Source organism: Triturus cristatus, chromosome 10 (genome assembly GCF_964204655.1).
Source record: "Triturus cristatus chromosome 10, aTriCri1.1, whole genome shotgun sequence".
NCBI lineage: Eukaryota > Metazoa > Chordata > Amphibia > Caudata > Salamandridae > Triturus > Triturus cristatus.
In genome coordinates, this window is record NC_140593.1 from 345,689,641 (window position 1) to 345,704,330 (window position 14,690).

At 44.2% G+C, this 14,690-nt stretch overlaps 1 long non-coding RNA gene across 2 annotated transcripts in view; it reads left to right on the forward strand.

Annotated features, from left to right (window-relative positions):
* Positions 1-14,690, forward strand: part of LOC146789423 (uncharacterized) — a 150,968-nt gene that overhangs the window by 15,661 nt on the left and 120,617 nt on the right. The gene's annotated exons all lie outside the window — the stretch shown is intronic.

A 14,690-nucleotide genomic window follows, 5' to 3' on the forward strand; every position in this document is an offset into this window, starting at 1 on the left:
GGCAGTAGAATCATATTTCAAAGGCTTTGTGTGAAAGTACTTTGGATGAATATCATTAACATAATGATTTACTGAAGCCGCTTGAACAGATTTGCAAATGTGTTTATTTCATACTAAATCTTACAGTACAACTGCCAGACCACGCAAAAACACTAACAACAGACTCTTAGGGCCATAGTTATGACTATAGTGGCACAGTGCAGAGCGGCAAGTCACCATGCTGCGTTGCCCTGCGTCACAGTTAGGGGCAGGATTGTGCTGTATTTATCCAATACGGTGCATTTCTCTCTTTTTCCTTCGTGCTAGAGTTGTTTTGGCTGCCTAGCACCAACACAGGCACATTTAAACCATAATACAAGTGTGCCTGTGTTGTAGGCAGGATTGATTTTGTGCAGGAAGGAGCACCTTCCTGCACAAAAACAATCCTGAGAGGGGTTTTCCTCTTTCTCTGTGTACTGCAGAAAGCGGCTTTGTGTGGCTTCAAAAATATGACTGTAGGTTTGCGTTGCTTTTGCGCCATGTTGCGAGGTATAAGAGTAACGCAAACTGGGTCATAAATTTGGCCCTTAGTGTAGAAAGAGAATGTTTACAAACAGAAAAGGAGTACAAACTGTCTTTCATTGTAATAGCTAACATCCCTCAATAAAGGGCAACGTCGCCATCACAGTTATTGGTATGCCCGCACCAACAAATAATTCAATGCTTCTTTCCTACAATACTACAGCATAGGTAGTCCCTTGCGGAAAATTCGAGTCAAGAAGAGGTTTGCACTGGGCTCAGATGCATCATATAAAATATTGACCATGTTTAACCTTAAAAAGAACGGAAATACTATTGACTGCATGCATTAAAATTCTCTAGTGGACACAATTACACGCCAGTGATTAGGTCCAATATAGACATGCAGGAACTCTTCACATCTCCACGCATGTATATTCTGTGTAGGTCTGTGTAGCACCACTAAACAGAAAAAAGCATCTGCTCTGCTGAATATGGAGACTTCACTATTTCAAACTGCGTGAAATGTTTTCCTTTAAGAGATACGAGCCCTATTACTATTAGTGGGGCACATACTTTGTTTTTTTAAATGAGAAAACTTTCCCATTATTAGAGTGCTTCTATTTTGAATTTACCCACTTTTCTAGCATTGATTGAAACCAGTAACTTTCAAGTAAAGCTTTTCCTCGCAGGTGACTGGACACTTGCAAAGGAAATGTATATCAATTGTCGGCCAAGATTCTCAAAAAAGACCTCACGAAATACAGCACAGCAGCCAAAAACGATGCACTACATTGTGTGACAGGGATGTAGCCGGAGCAGATCCTCCCTTCCCCCTAGCACCGGCGCAGATTTTAGCTTCCGTGCACCACACATAGACATTAGCGCCATAGCGCTAGGGTGCATGCCTTAGTCTACCATTGGTTTTGTCTGGAAGGGTACCCTTCCAGTACACAATACTATGCTTAGACACACACTGAAATCTTTCCTACTTTGTATGTGTTCTGCACAGTACAGCACACATGCAAAGTTGGAAAAGAAAGGAGAAATAAAAGGAGAAATAAAAACATTTCTCATTTTATTGCCTCCTTTCAAATGGCTTAACGTTTGGCGCTAAACATTGTCTACTATTGTTTGAAGATAGGGTTTTGCATCAAAAGGCATTGGTGGTTGTATGGGAACGCCCATCTAACTCCCCCTTGGCTCTAAGTAACGCAGTGCTTCGCTCTGCTTTGCGCTACTTTTGTGGTACTTTCCAGGGCAAAACACGTTTTGCACTGGTAAGTAAATCAAAAAGGAACATTTTTGTGCTGGTTAGCATCCTTTTGCGATGCTAACCCAGCGCAAAATGTTTGTGAATCTACCCTGACGTTTGCATACAAAGCGGGGAAAAGGGGTAGCATGCAACGTTGACAAAATTGCTAATGTCACAATTTTCACTTGAACGCCCACTTGAATAGAGCTTTGTGACCTTTGCACAATTTTCATAGATTGTGTGAGAAACATGCAAAGTTTGAGATGAAAATAATATGCCACTGCTCACTCCCCTAATTACAATTGGCGTATCATGATGGGCTCTGCCGGCTCAGGACAGAGCCTAGCGTCTGCTTTTATACGACTGCGATGTATAATGTGAATTCATTTACCCGATAATTCTTGAGCCAGAGCCTACTTTTTAGAGATCACAACTTGGAAACAGTGAGCAAGGATTGCCGCTTTCAGTTTCTGAGCTGTGCTGATTAAAGGAATGCACTAGCTCTGAGATATTTAGCATTACATTAATTCACTTTACACAGAGGTGAAGTATAAAAACAGAGCCAGCGAGTCAATCAGGATTCTGCCTCTAATCCTAAATATTGGACAAAACAAGGGGATAACACAGAAAAAAACATTTCTGGCAAGACTGATTGGCAAGGCAAAGTTAGATTTGGCATTTGAATGAGTTGCTTGAAAATTTTGCAGAAATGGCTGGATTATTTCCTGGTAAGCTTCATTACTCTTGCCTTGTTCGTCACATACTTTACAATTTCAATGGATGAGTCTATTCACTCCCATATATCACTGCTTTCCAAGCTGCCTTCTCTTTCCATACCCAACCCATAAAACCCTACACCTCCTCCAGAACTTACTGTTCTCAACGAAGCCCAAGCAAGACCCGATGAAGGAAATTGGGAGGGAGGGTGGATTGTAAGTATTGGGACAAGTAAGGCGAATCAGAGTAATGAAATTTACTAGTAAGTAATATGGCCATTACCTCCTCATCTCCTTCTTTGTTCCATTCCCTACGATTTGAGGACTAGAGAAGGTACTCCTTCACCAGCTATCAAAAAAAAACTTGAAGACTTAACTAGAGGTAGAAAACTATTTTATTGTCATTCCTCTCATACCTCCTCTGCTTCTATGACACAAATTTTAAAGTACCCAAATGCAGCATTCAAGGCAAAGCAGGCACTACCTTATCGTGGCATTGAACCTAAAACAACCTTAGAAGCAAAAGCCAGTTCCTAACCCTGAGCCACATGCAATCTATAATGTGTAATAAACATGAAAGCAGAAGCCCAGGTGGTGGCCTTATAAATATGTCTTATAGAGACACCCGCCCATTCTGCTCGAAAGGCAGCATTACCTCTAGTAGAGCAGGTACCCGGGATCTCTTTGCCACAATCCTGATAAGCAAATTAATGACTGCATTCATTCAACCCGCTAGGTCGGAAGCAGATTACTCGCCCCGCTTCATAGGCCCAAATTGGATAAAAAAAGGAACCAGAAACCCTGGATTCAGCTGTTTTAATCAGATTTCAACAGCCCTTGCTACATGCAAAAGATGGGTCAAAAGATCTCTACTCTCATTTCCTGTTCCTTTGCCAGAAAGTTTGGGTCCAGAAATAGAGAATGATACAGTCCTCAGTGCGCCTTAACTAGGAATGTCTACAAATGAGAGCCACAAACTCACTCAAGTGCCTGGCGGAGGTGACGGCAGCTAGAATAAATGTCTTATATGTGAGGAATCTATTTTTGTTTAACTTTGTTTTTATTGATTTGATTTTACAACAATTTGTAGTTCACAGTATATTAATATCTGTTCCAAGTTTGGTCCTCAGTATTAATACAAGACAGATCATGGCGTTATAAAAATAAATCCCGCACTTCAGCCAGTTCCACCCGGTACAGGGTTCATGTCTGATAATCGATTGGACATCATAATACACTGTTTAACTTACTTAATATGTAATCAACAACATAACATAAAACTGAATGACCCCCACCCGGAACACTTTCAGCGCGCCTATACTCATATCTTTATGTTCTATCCGCACTCCCCCCCCTCATCCATGCATCCAACCCAACCTGTCATTCCGCCTGTGTTTTCTGTTTACTCAGTCACCCAATCCCCGGAATACATAATGAATACCAGACAGAGGATATACCCTGTAATGTGGGGGCTGAGTATATACTCCTAAGCAGGAAGGCCAACTATGCACGCCCCTGTCCGTGTAGGATGGCCTAGCGAGGCTGTGATCGCTTCCTGCCCTCTACGCCTTATAAGTCTGCGACACTCGTATGCCCACTATCGAGTGCAAGTGGTCACGCCAAGCTATACGAAAGTCCAAAAGTATCACATCCCACGCCGCGGCTAGCGGTTGCTTACGCAGTCCCCTAGCATCCTCTCGCTTAAGAGTCACGCTTTCTGCTTGCGCCCAGCAAAGTAGTGATTGGTACCAGGCCTCCGCTGTTGGGGGGTCCGGAGATTTCCAGCGGCGTGTGAGCAGCCTCTTGGCGACTATGAGTCCCAGGTCTATATGTGAGGAATCTATCTGATGTTGTACCTAGTGGCTCAAATGGGGCTTTTTGTAGGGTGACTATAACAACATTAAAAGATGATGGACAGAATGCTGAACATTGTCAAACATTCACCCCCAGTACAGTGATCTGGGTCCAAATTCATCATTTTTCTACTCACCATGCCATTCCAGTTTGGACTCAGTCATATGCAAATCAGTTTTGACCCTGCTCCCCACGTGAACATTCCAGCCCGAGCTGCCAGGCCAAGTCCTACCTGGACCGTAAACAAGCATCCTAGTACCTGTTTCAGGGTATCACCCTCATCAGTCAGTCTAGCTTGAATCTAGATGAGCCAGAGTCTCCAGAGGAAGATGAGGAAATGCCAGAATGGGAGGAGAAAGGGATATTGGAAAGAAACCAAGGACACCTTGTCCAAAAGAACTCCTTCTCCAGCGCCTTGAGACCCTAACGGGTGAGTAGCACGATCTATAAAACACTGATTGATTGAAAAGGTGTGAACTAACACTATCTCTGGCTCCTCCTTCAGTGGCGCCCACTTCCAGGAAGTACCAGTTAGTCGTGGAGGGGTAAGGGGAGGAAGAGGGAATTAAAAAATAAGTAAAATCAATAACTTGCTGACCAGCCGGCTGGCTGACTGCCGCCTCTCCTCTCTGTCCTCTTCCTGGCTTCTTCTCTGAAAACAGGAAGCACCCAGGCTCATCATAGCCAATCACAACGCTGCAATGCAGCGTTGTGATTGGTCTGAGTGATGTGGTTCAGCGCCCAGCCAAAGAATGGGAGCCTGGGCAGGTTCTCTACCCAAGCTTTAGTGCAACCTGGGTGGAGGACATTCATGCACACTTACATAGTGTCCACCACTCCTTCCCTGCTCTGAGAGCAGAGGAGATCTGCCCCACCCAGACGCTGCAGCAGCAACAAATAAAATTATAATAGCATCCGGTTGGGAGGGTGGGATAATGTTTGCCTTTGTGTCTCGAATGAAATTTAGATTCTCTTGGCATGGTAATTAGGAGAACCGCTATTTCATTACAAGACCTGAGTCTACCATTATACATTTTGGTAGCTCTGGAGAAACTACATTTGACACGTGTTCTATTGGCTTACAGCAATGCTTTGCAAATGTAGAGGCGTTTGACCAATCAGTGGCACTAAGGATGTTTTCTAGTGTGCTGCCTTTCCAAAGGGATTGGCTAGCCATAGTGCCACTCATGAAATGGGGTTGAAATCTCTTGAGGTCAACGTCTGCTAAGTGCATAGTTCCTTTCACCCAGCAAGCTATCGTAGCGCAAGTCACTGCTTTGAAAGGTTTAACAAATGAAATGAGAAGTTGATAAACGCGACTGAGTGATGTTCATTCATTTTATAATATTATTCATTCATACAGTCTATCACACACAATTTTCTGCATAGATAAAACTCAGGGTAAATGATGGAGTCAGACATAGTTTTAGTTCTTCGAACAATTTCAAACTTCACTATAAAAGGCATCATAAAATCTGTTGCTTACCTCTAAAGCTCTTAGATTTGACACGTGTGAGCAGAAAGTAAGACATGGTAATGAGGTTAGCTTCATGGAAAGCATCTATTTGCTTAGGAATCTATTATTTGGTCATGAATTGAATAGATTTAGGACCAAATTAATTTCCCAGAGAGATTCATATTTAGGTCTTGGTGATCTTCTCAATCCGATACTTTTATGGATTCTACAGATCATCACGTTTTTGCCAATGCTGCTTCCATTTGCTAAACTGTGGCCAGCTGAGACTGCTGATCTATAGCAGTTCAGAGTTCTGTAGCTGAGACCCTTGCCAAGCTGTTCTATTAAAAAGTTGGATACTTGGACTATAGGTGCCTCCACTGGATCCAGGTTCCTTTACAGGCACCAATAACCCAATTTTTTCCAAATTGCGTTGTACCGCTTGTGGGTTCCAGGAGCCAAATATTCACTGAGGAGTTCCTCAGCTCTTCCCAAAACTCCTGACGTCTCTTTCTATTTCCTGATATCCTCTAGGCAAGAAGGTTTAAAATCCCTGTTGGGATCAGAGGGTGTTCATCTCCATATGTGCTTGTTAAGAAAAAGGGTGTGTCGTAGGCCAATTCCAATATTGTTGGAAACCATGCTTGAGGTGGCTAAAAGGGAGTTATTAAGACTAGGGGGCAAGCTTCCTGTCTGACTTTCTGGAGAATTCTCTGGATCATGGCGAAGGGGAGAAAGGCATATGCATGACAATCTTTGCAGGGTTGTAGGTAAGGCGTTTACTGCTAGAGCACCCGGGTCTAGCATCCAGCTGAAATATTTTTCCAGTTGGAAGTTGAATCTGCTTGCAAAAAGGTCTAATTTCAGTGGACCTCATAGAAGGTTTAGTTGAGATTTTGGATTCGAGGCAGAACATTCAAAATCTCTTGGCCAGGTCTAATAGATCCATAGATTTCATGCCACCTAGACGGTTTATATACGCTACTGCTGAAAACATTGTCCATTTTCAGCAGTACTGATCTGCCCTGTAAAAAAAGGCTTGAAACTCATCAAAGCAATACCAAAGGGGATGATGGATGGAGAGTTTGAGCAAATCAAACACTCACACCCAGTCAACTGATCTGGGTTTAATCCATCATCATTCTTTAGCTCACTCCACCACCCCAGTTGAGACATGGCCATATGCAAAACAATCTGACCCTGTGCCTCATGGGAACAGTCCAGCCTGAACTGGCAAGCCATGTCTTCCCTGGACCAGAAACAAGCATCCTGGGACCGGTTTCGGGTTCATAACCCTCGTCAGCCAGGCTATCTTGAATCCAGTGGTAAAGTGAGCAAGGTACCCACGTCTGGGCATACCCTGCCAACTTAGGGCGAACAAAGCGATACCAAAGGGGATGATGGACGGAGCGTTTGAGCAAATCAAACACTCAGCCCCAGTCAACTGATCTGGGTTTAATCTATCATCATTGTTTAGCCCACTCCACCACCCCAGTTCAGACATGGCCATATGCAAATCAGTCTGACCCTGTGCCTCATGGGAACAGTCCAGCCCGAACTGCCAAGCCATGTCTTTCCTGGACCGGAAACAAGCATCCTGGGACCGGTTTCGGGTGCATAACCCTCATCAGCCAGGCTTTCTTGAATCCAGTGGTAAAGTGAGCAAGGGACCCACGTATGGGCATACCCTACCAACTTAGGGCGAATAAAGCGATACCAAAGGGGATGATGGACGGAGCGTTTGAGCAAATCAAACACTCACCCCCAGTCAACTGATCTGGGTTTAATCCATCATCATTCTTTAGCTCACTCCACCACCCCAGTTCAGACATGGCCATATGCAAATCAGTTTGACCCTGTGCCTCATGGGAACAGTCCAGCCCGAACTGCCAAGCCATGTCTTCCCTGGACCGGAAACAAGCATCCTGGGACCGGTTTCGGGTTCATAACCCTTGTCAGCCAGGCTATCTTGAATCCAGTGGTAAAGTGACCAAGGGACCCACGTCTGGGCATGTTTTTGCATTTGTCACCCCGAGTGGGACGGGTATGCTCAGACGTGAGTCCCGTGCTCTCCATGCCACTGGAATTAAGCTATCCTGGCTGAAGAGGGGTGAAACCCCGAAATCGGTCCTAGGATGCTTGTTTCCAGTCCAGGGAGGACCTGGCTTGGCAGTTCGGGCTGGACTGTTCCCATGAGGCACAGGGTCAAGACTGATTTGCATATGGCTGGGTTCAAACTGGAATGGCATGGTGAGCAAAAAACGATGGATTTAGGCCCAAATCTCTGTACTGGGGTGAATGTATGACATTGTTTTGCATTCTGTCCATCAATTGTTGTTTTTGCATTTGTCACCCCGAGTGGGACGGGTATGCTCAGACGTGAGTCCCGTGCTCTCCATGCCACTGGAATCAAGCTATCCTGGCTGAAGAGGGGTGAAACCCTGAAACCGGTCCTAGGATGCTTGTTTCCAGTCCAGGGAAGACCTGGCTTGGCAGTTCGGTCTGGACTGTTCCCATGAGGCACAGGGTCAGGACTGATTTGCATATGGCTGGGTTCAAACTGGAGTGGCATGGTGAGTAAAAAAACGATGGATTTAGGCCCAGATCTCTGTACTGGGGTGAATGTATGACATTGTTCTGCATTCTGTCCATCAATTGTTGTTTTTGGATTTGTCACCCCGAGTGGGACGGGTATGCTCAGACGTGAGTCCCGTGCTCTCCATGCTACTGGAATCAAACTATCCTGGCTGAAGAGGGGTGAAACCCTGAAACCGGTCCTAGAATGCCTGTTTCCAGTCCAGGGAGGACCTGCCTTGGCAGTTCGGGCTGGACTGTTCCCATGAGGCACAGGGTCAAGACGGATATGCATATGGCTGGGTTCAAACTGTAATGCCATGGTGAGTAAAAAAACGATGGATTTAGGCCCAGATCTCTGTGCTGGGGTGAATGTATGACATTGTTCTGCATTCTGTTCATCAATTGTTGTTTTTACATTTGTCACCCCGAGTGGGACGGGTATGCTCAGACGTGAGTCCCGTGCTCTCCATGCCACTGGAATCAAGCTATCCTGGCTGAAGAGGGGTGAAACCCCGAAACCGGTCCTAGGATGCTTGTTTCCAGTCCAGGGAGGACCTGGCTTGGCAGTTCGGGCTGGACTGTTCCCATGTGGCACAGGGTCAAGACTGATTTGCATATGGCTGGATTCAAACTGGAATGGCATGGTGAGCAAAAAAACGATGGATTTAGGCCCAGATCTCTGTACTGGGGTAAATGTATGACATTATTCTGCATTCTGTCCATCAATTGTTTTTGCATTTGTCACCCCGAGTGGGACGGGTATGCTCAGACGTGAGTCCCGTGCTCTCCATGCCACTGGAATCAAGCTATCCTGGCTGAAGAGAGGTGAAACCCCAAAACCGGTCCTAGGATGCTTGTTTCCAGTCCAAGGAGGACCTGGCTTGGCAGTTCGGGCTGGACTGTTCCCATGAGGCACAGGGTCAAGACTGATTTGCATATGGCTGGGCTCAAACTGGAATGGCATGGTGAGCAAAAAAACGATGGATTTAGGCCCAGATCTCTGTACTGGGGTGAATGTATGACATTGTTCTGCATTCTGTCCATCAATTGTTGTTTTTGCATTTGTCACCCCGAGTGGGACGGGTATGCTCAGACGTGAGTCCCGTGCTCTCCATGCCAGTGGAATCAAGCTATCCTGGCTGAAGAGAGCTGAAACCCCGAAACCGGCCCTAGGATGCTTGATTCCAGGCCAGGGAGGACTTGGCTTGGCAGTTCGGTCTGGACTGTTCCCATGAGGCACAGGGTCAAGACTGATTTGCATATGGCTGGGTTCAAACTGGAATGGCATGGTGAGCAAAAAAATGATGGATTTAGGCCCAGGTCTCTGTACTGGGGTGAATGTATGACATTGTTCTGCATTCTGTCCATCAATTGTTTTTGCATTTGAAACTCATCAAGGCATAAAGTCCCGCTGTTAATTCTAGGAGGTTTATGTGGTGGGCACTCTCTGAGTGGGACCACAGTGCCCCCGTATTCTCAGTTCCTAGACGAGCGTCAAATCCAAGGAGACTTGCATCGGATTCGAGAATGTAATCCGGAGATTATCTAAAGATTGCACGTCCGTTCCATGCATCTAGGTTTTCTAACCACCAAGTCTGATTTTGCCTTCCGATCCAAGCAGATTTTGTAGCCATACTACAGGCCTACTCGAAGAGCTCTTGTTTTTATTCTTTGAAGAGCTTGAGAGTGGAGGCGGCCTGGAAACATGGCCTGGATGGAGGAAGATAGAAGGACTACGGCAACATTATGAGAATGTCATCCAGATATATAACAAGACATATTTCTCTCTCTCTGAGAAAAGAGATGACTGCTCTCATCACTTTTGTAAAGCGCCAGGGGGCTGATGGCAGGCCTAAATGCCAGAAATTGAAAAAGATGATTCTGCAATAAGAATTGGAGGTAACATTGACAATCCTGGGCCATTGGTATAGTGAAATAGGGGTCTTTGAGGTCCAGTTGTTTCTAACCAGTCTCCCTTCAGTAAACTTTCTCTTAAGGGGTGGATGGCCTCCATTTGGAGGTTTCTGCAGTTTATGTCCTTGAGATTTATAACTGGTGTCCAGCATTTGTCTTTCTTTTGTATCAGGAAGAGTGTGCTTATAAAAAACCTTCTGGCTCATTTGCATTTCTGTTATGGTGCCTTTTTTTAACATAGTGGAAATCTCCTCTTCTACTACTTTTGTTTGTCTTGAGAGGCTTAGTTCTCTGAGGAAATGGGATTGGTGTGGTGGTTGTAGGAAGTCTATATCGAACCTGTGGACATTTGCTAGGGCCCAGGGGTCTCTGGTGATTTATTGCCAGGTTTGGAAAAAGAATCTGAGGCGTCCGCCCACTTTTACCTGGGAAGAATTGCAAAGATAAAGATAGGTACTGACTATTGAAGGTGCTTGTGATCTGACCACATCCCCTGGTGCCTCTTGAATGGGAGCCTTGGCCACATCGTGGATAAACGGGTGGCAGTGTTTCTTGCTGAAAGCCCCTGCCAAAGCCCCTTGCTCTGAAATTGGGCCTGTATGAAGCTCAGTCAGAAGAAAGGCCCCTACTTTCAGCCCATCCAAAAACACTTTAGTTGAAGACCCTTCGCATGTTGGACTGGGCCTTGTCTAGCGCAGTAAAGGTAGCAATGTATTTACAGAGTGATTTGATCATTCCATCCCTGAATAGGAGCCCTCTGGGGTTCTCTGATAGTTCTTGGGTTAGCAAGCCACCCAGCTTAGTATTTATTTTAGATAGAATAACTCTATGTTGTTCTGAGTTTACGCATGCATTAGCGTTACCTAGCGAGATCAGCGCTCTTTGGCTCCAACTGCTACGGAGAGGGTTTTGGTTCAAGTGTTATTCTGCAGCCATGTCGATGATCCTAGCTAGGGTACCAAGTACGTCGAGGATATGTCTTGGCACATCTTTAAAGACCTCCCCATGCCCTTTCTAGGGTCTCTGTTCATTTTAAATAGAAATCTTATGAGTTCTGGGCCAAGGTTAGGGGTTAGGTAAACTTTATCCCGAATGACAGGTCTAGAGCATTTGGATCGGAGGAGTTTGCGCATTTCCCTCTCCAGTGGGTTCCTTAACCACTTTTTAATACGTTTGGCCACGTGGTCTTGAGGCCACCATTCTGCACTTCTAGGATGTTTCATGTTGTTGGGTTGTAGTGTAGTTCCTATATCCCTGATAGGCTCTGTGCATTGGAATAATATACACTATAAATTTGACATAGGACTGAGGTCAGTATATTTCTATCAAGTATATTAAACTTAGTTACTTGTGTGTGCCGGCTAACTCAGAGGTCACGAGAAACTTCTCAAGAAGGGATTAGTTTCTGACAACCGCATAGACATGACAACTTTGTTTCCCTTAGTTGGAACAATCTCAGAACCGTGGAAACAATAGATAACAGTTTCACTCAGTCAATCGAGCATGCTTCGTTTCTACAGAGTTTCATAGAAATAGAGAGACGGGCGTTTCAATAAAAAGGGTTTATTGAACAGTCTTATTTCTCGTGCAAGAGATATGAACTGCTACAATCGTAAGACAGACTGCGAAGTACAATATGTACAGAGTTAGCAGTAAGATAAAATAATACTGCAATAGCATGGTTTGTAGCTATGACATATATTAATTAAAATACATACATAAATAACACAGGCTAAAATGCGAATACTCATCTGATGCTTCTAAATTGTTCCACCCCAGTGTACCTAACCTAAGTGTCGAACGAGGTAAGAAGAAGGTGCTGTTGTCTAAAGTATAGCTAGCTATAGCTATAGTTTTGCCAAGAGTTGCCAAAGGTTTCTCTAAGTTCTAGTCTTCTTCATACCTTAGAACGAGCGAGGCTGGAATCTCTTTTCCGGTACTCAATATCTAAGTCAGGGGAGTCAGAAATACTGGAGCTGGATTCTCTGCGAAGAGGATGACAGCGTCTGGTCAGTGCATCAGGCTTGAACTCGATTCCCTTCCGAACTTGCCGTGGCGAACGGCAAGTAGGCAGTCGAGCTGGATCATGCCGGAACCGTGGTTTGCCAGGGCAAGTGCAGGTATATTTATACCTTGAAGGTGTTCAGGAATGCCTGTATTGATGTAAAATTCGGGCATTGGAACATCATGAATGAACCCCTAAGGAATAGATGTTCATGCATACTAAATGAGTTCTTGGAGAAATCATTATCCAAGCGAGGGAAATTCCTAAAGGCTTAAGAGTCTGGTTTGCCAAGAACTCGTTGTGACGTGGATTGTCGGATGTAGGAGACCATGCCTGTATTTAGCATGGAAAATGCCTAGATAAGGGCTGGATTTTCTATGCCTAAATAAGGGTAATATGAATTGTACCTAAATAAGGGCATAAATCCGGAAACCTATATACGGAATCTAAATCTACACACAACACCCACTCCAGTTTCGTATGAATGACATTACTAAATCCTAAACATACTAAACATGTCTAAAAGAGAGTATTGCATGATTACCTAAACATGCTAATACATATCTAAAACATATGTCCTAAAAATGCATTACAAAACCATTGCTATGCATAAGGTGCTGTATACATTAAAAGCAATGTTTCATTCTTAGCATAAGGTCACATTGGAATACGAAATGTATGAACCATAAATATATATACAAATGGCTCGTTGATACAGAAGAAAAGAGACCGAAACCATTTCATATCAAGATACATAAATCATAAATTAATTGTTGTTTATGACAAGGTGGCATAATGTCCCTGGTAGATTTTCAAAGAATTCTGTTCTCTATGAATAGTTCTACTATAAGCAGAATACTGTGCCAAAAATGAGAAAAATACAAATTTGGAAAAAAAATGAATCATAGGAAAAAGTTCCAAAGTTAGTCCCTTGTCTGAAAAGAATGAAGGCCAAATTCAGAGTCTCTTCAGAACACTGTGCCTGAATCAAAAGTCAGTGTGTGGGCCTGGAGAAAACATGAAATCTTCTAATCCTGTACACAAAAAGTCATCAACCGTTGTAGGTGAAAGTTGGAATACCTTGTTTAGAAGATTATCTGCACTTAGATGTGAACTATCGCCTTCAGCATTGGTTGCATCAGCAATGATCGAATCGGATGTTACCTGCGTGCCTGATGTCTCATCTCGTACCTCAGCAGTAGCAATTTGCGTCTGTGAGATCTCAATGAATGCCGTCATCAGGATTGGTAGCCGCTGGGGACAACACAGAGCATGGGCTGTAACTGGGTCCAGCAGAGTATGGATATCCGTAGGCATGACTGATGGGAGTGTCAGACAGATGTCTAGCACGCATTCTTCACCACAGAGCAGGCAGCGTAGAACAGGTAAGATGCAATCTTGCCAGATTGGTCTGAATGAAAGAAACCATGTGGTGTTTAATTCTCGTAGAAGAGGTAAACCCAAAATTTGGACTATTCGCTCACGACACTTCATCTCCAATAGAGCTCTTTCTATGGTGCTGGGAGTGACGCTGGTGATTTGGCTTGCCATATTGTAGCTGTAGGAGCAAAAATAGTATCCCTGCAACGAGTGCCAAAAGGAGGGGCAGTCCGCCAAACACATAGTGCACGAACTTTGGAAAAATTCCGAGGACTGCTTGAAAAGATGCTAACAGTCTTGCACACACGTTCTTAAATACATGTACAATACCGCTCGTATCAGACATGTTTAAGATACGACCTAACATTTCTGAGAAATGTACAGGGCAGTTTGAATACAAAAGGGTATGTATCTCGGCAGAAGTCCTTGCGACTTGGAGATCATAGGTTTCTTTGGCCGAGGTCAGTGGCACTGTTTTTTGTAAAAGAATGGCTTTCATTCTGCTTAGAGTATCAATTCGTATAGAAGAGATGTTCAGTGAAGGCCATAAAGGCGACTACCTGACTGTGTCTATTTGTGGAAACAAGACTTGCATACAGCAAGTGACCCTGGATGTAACCGTAACCAGATATGTAATACCTGGCAACATGCCACAGCAGCTGTGATCATTCAACATAATGTAACTCCCGTTAGAAAGTTGGCCAAAAATTGGATTAATCACTTCAGCTGGTGAACCATGCAGGTGACAGTATAAGTTTGTAATGGAACCTTCACAGGCCCCGTGTAAGTTAGTACCCTGAAAAAGGAGAGAACCGCTTAGTGTGTGTTCACAGTTTTGACCGCTAAGAAACACTTCACGTTCCCCACTCCAACATCTATGTGTGTAAGGTAAATCCCAGGATGTCTTGATGTATCCTTTACCCAACCTTTCATATTTGCCAACTGGTATATGTTTTAGGCAATACTGAAAATGTAACAGGCAGAGTAATTTTACCATGTACGATCCACTCAGTAGCTGTTTTTTCTGCCACTGCA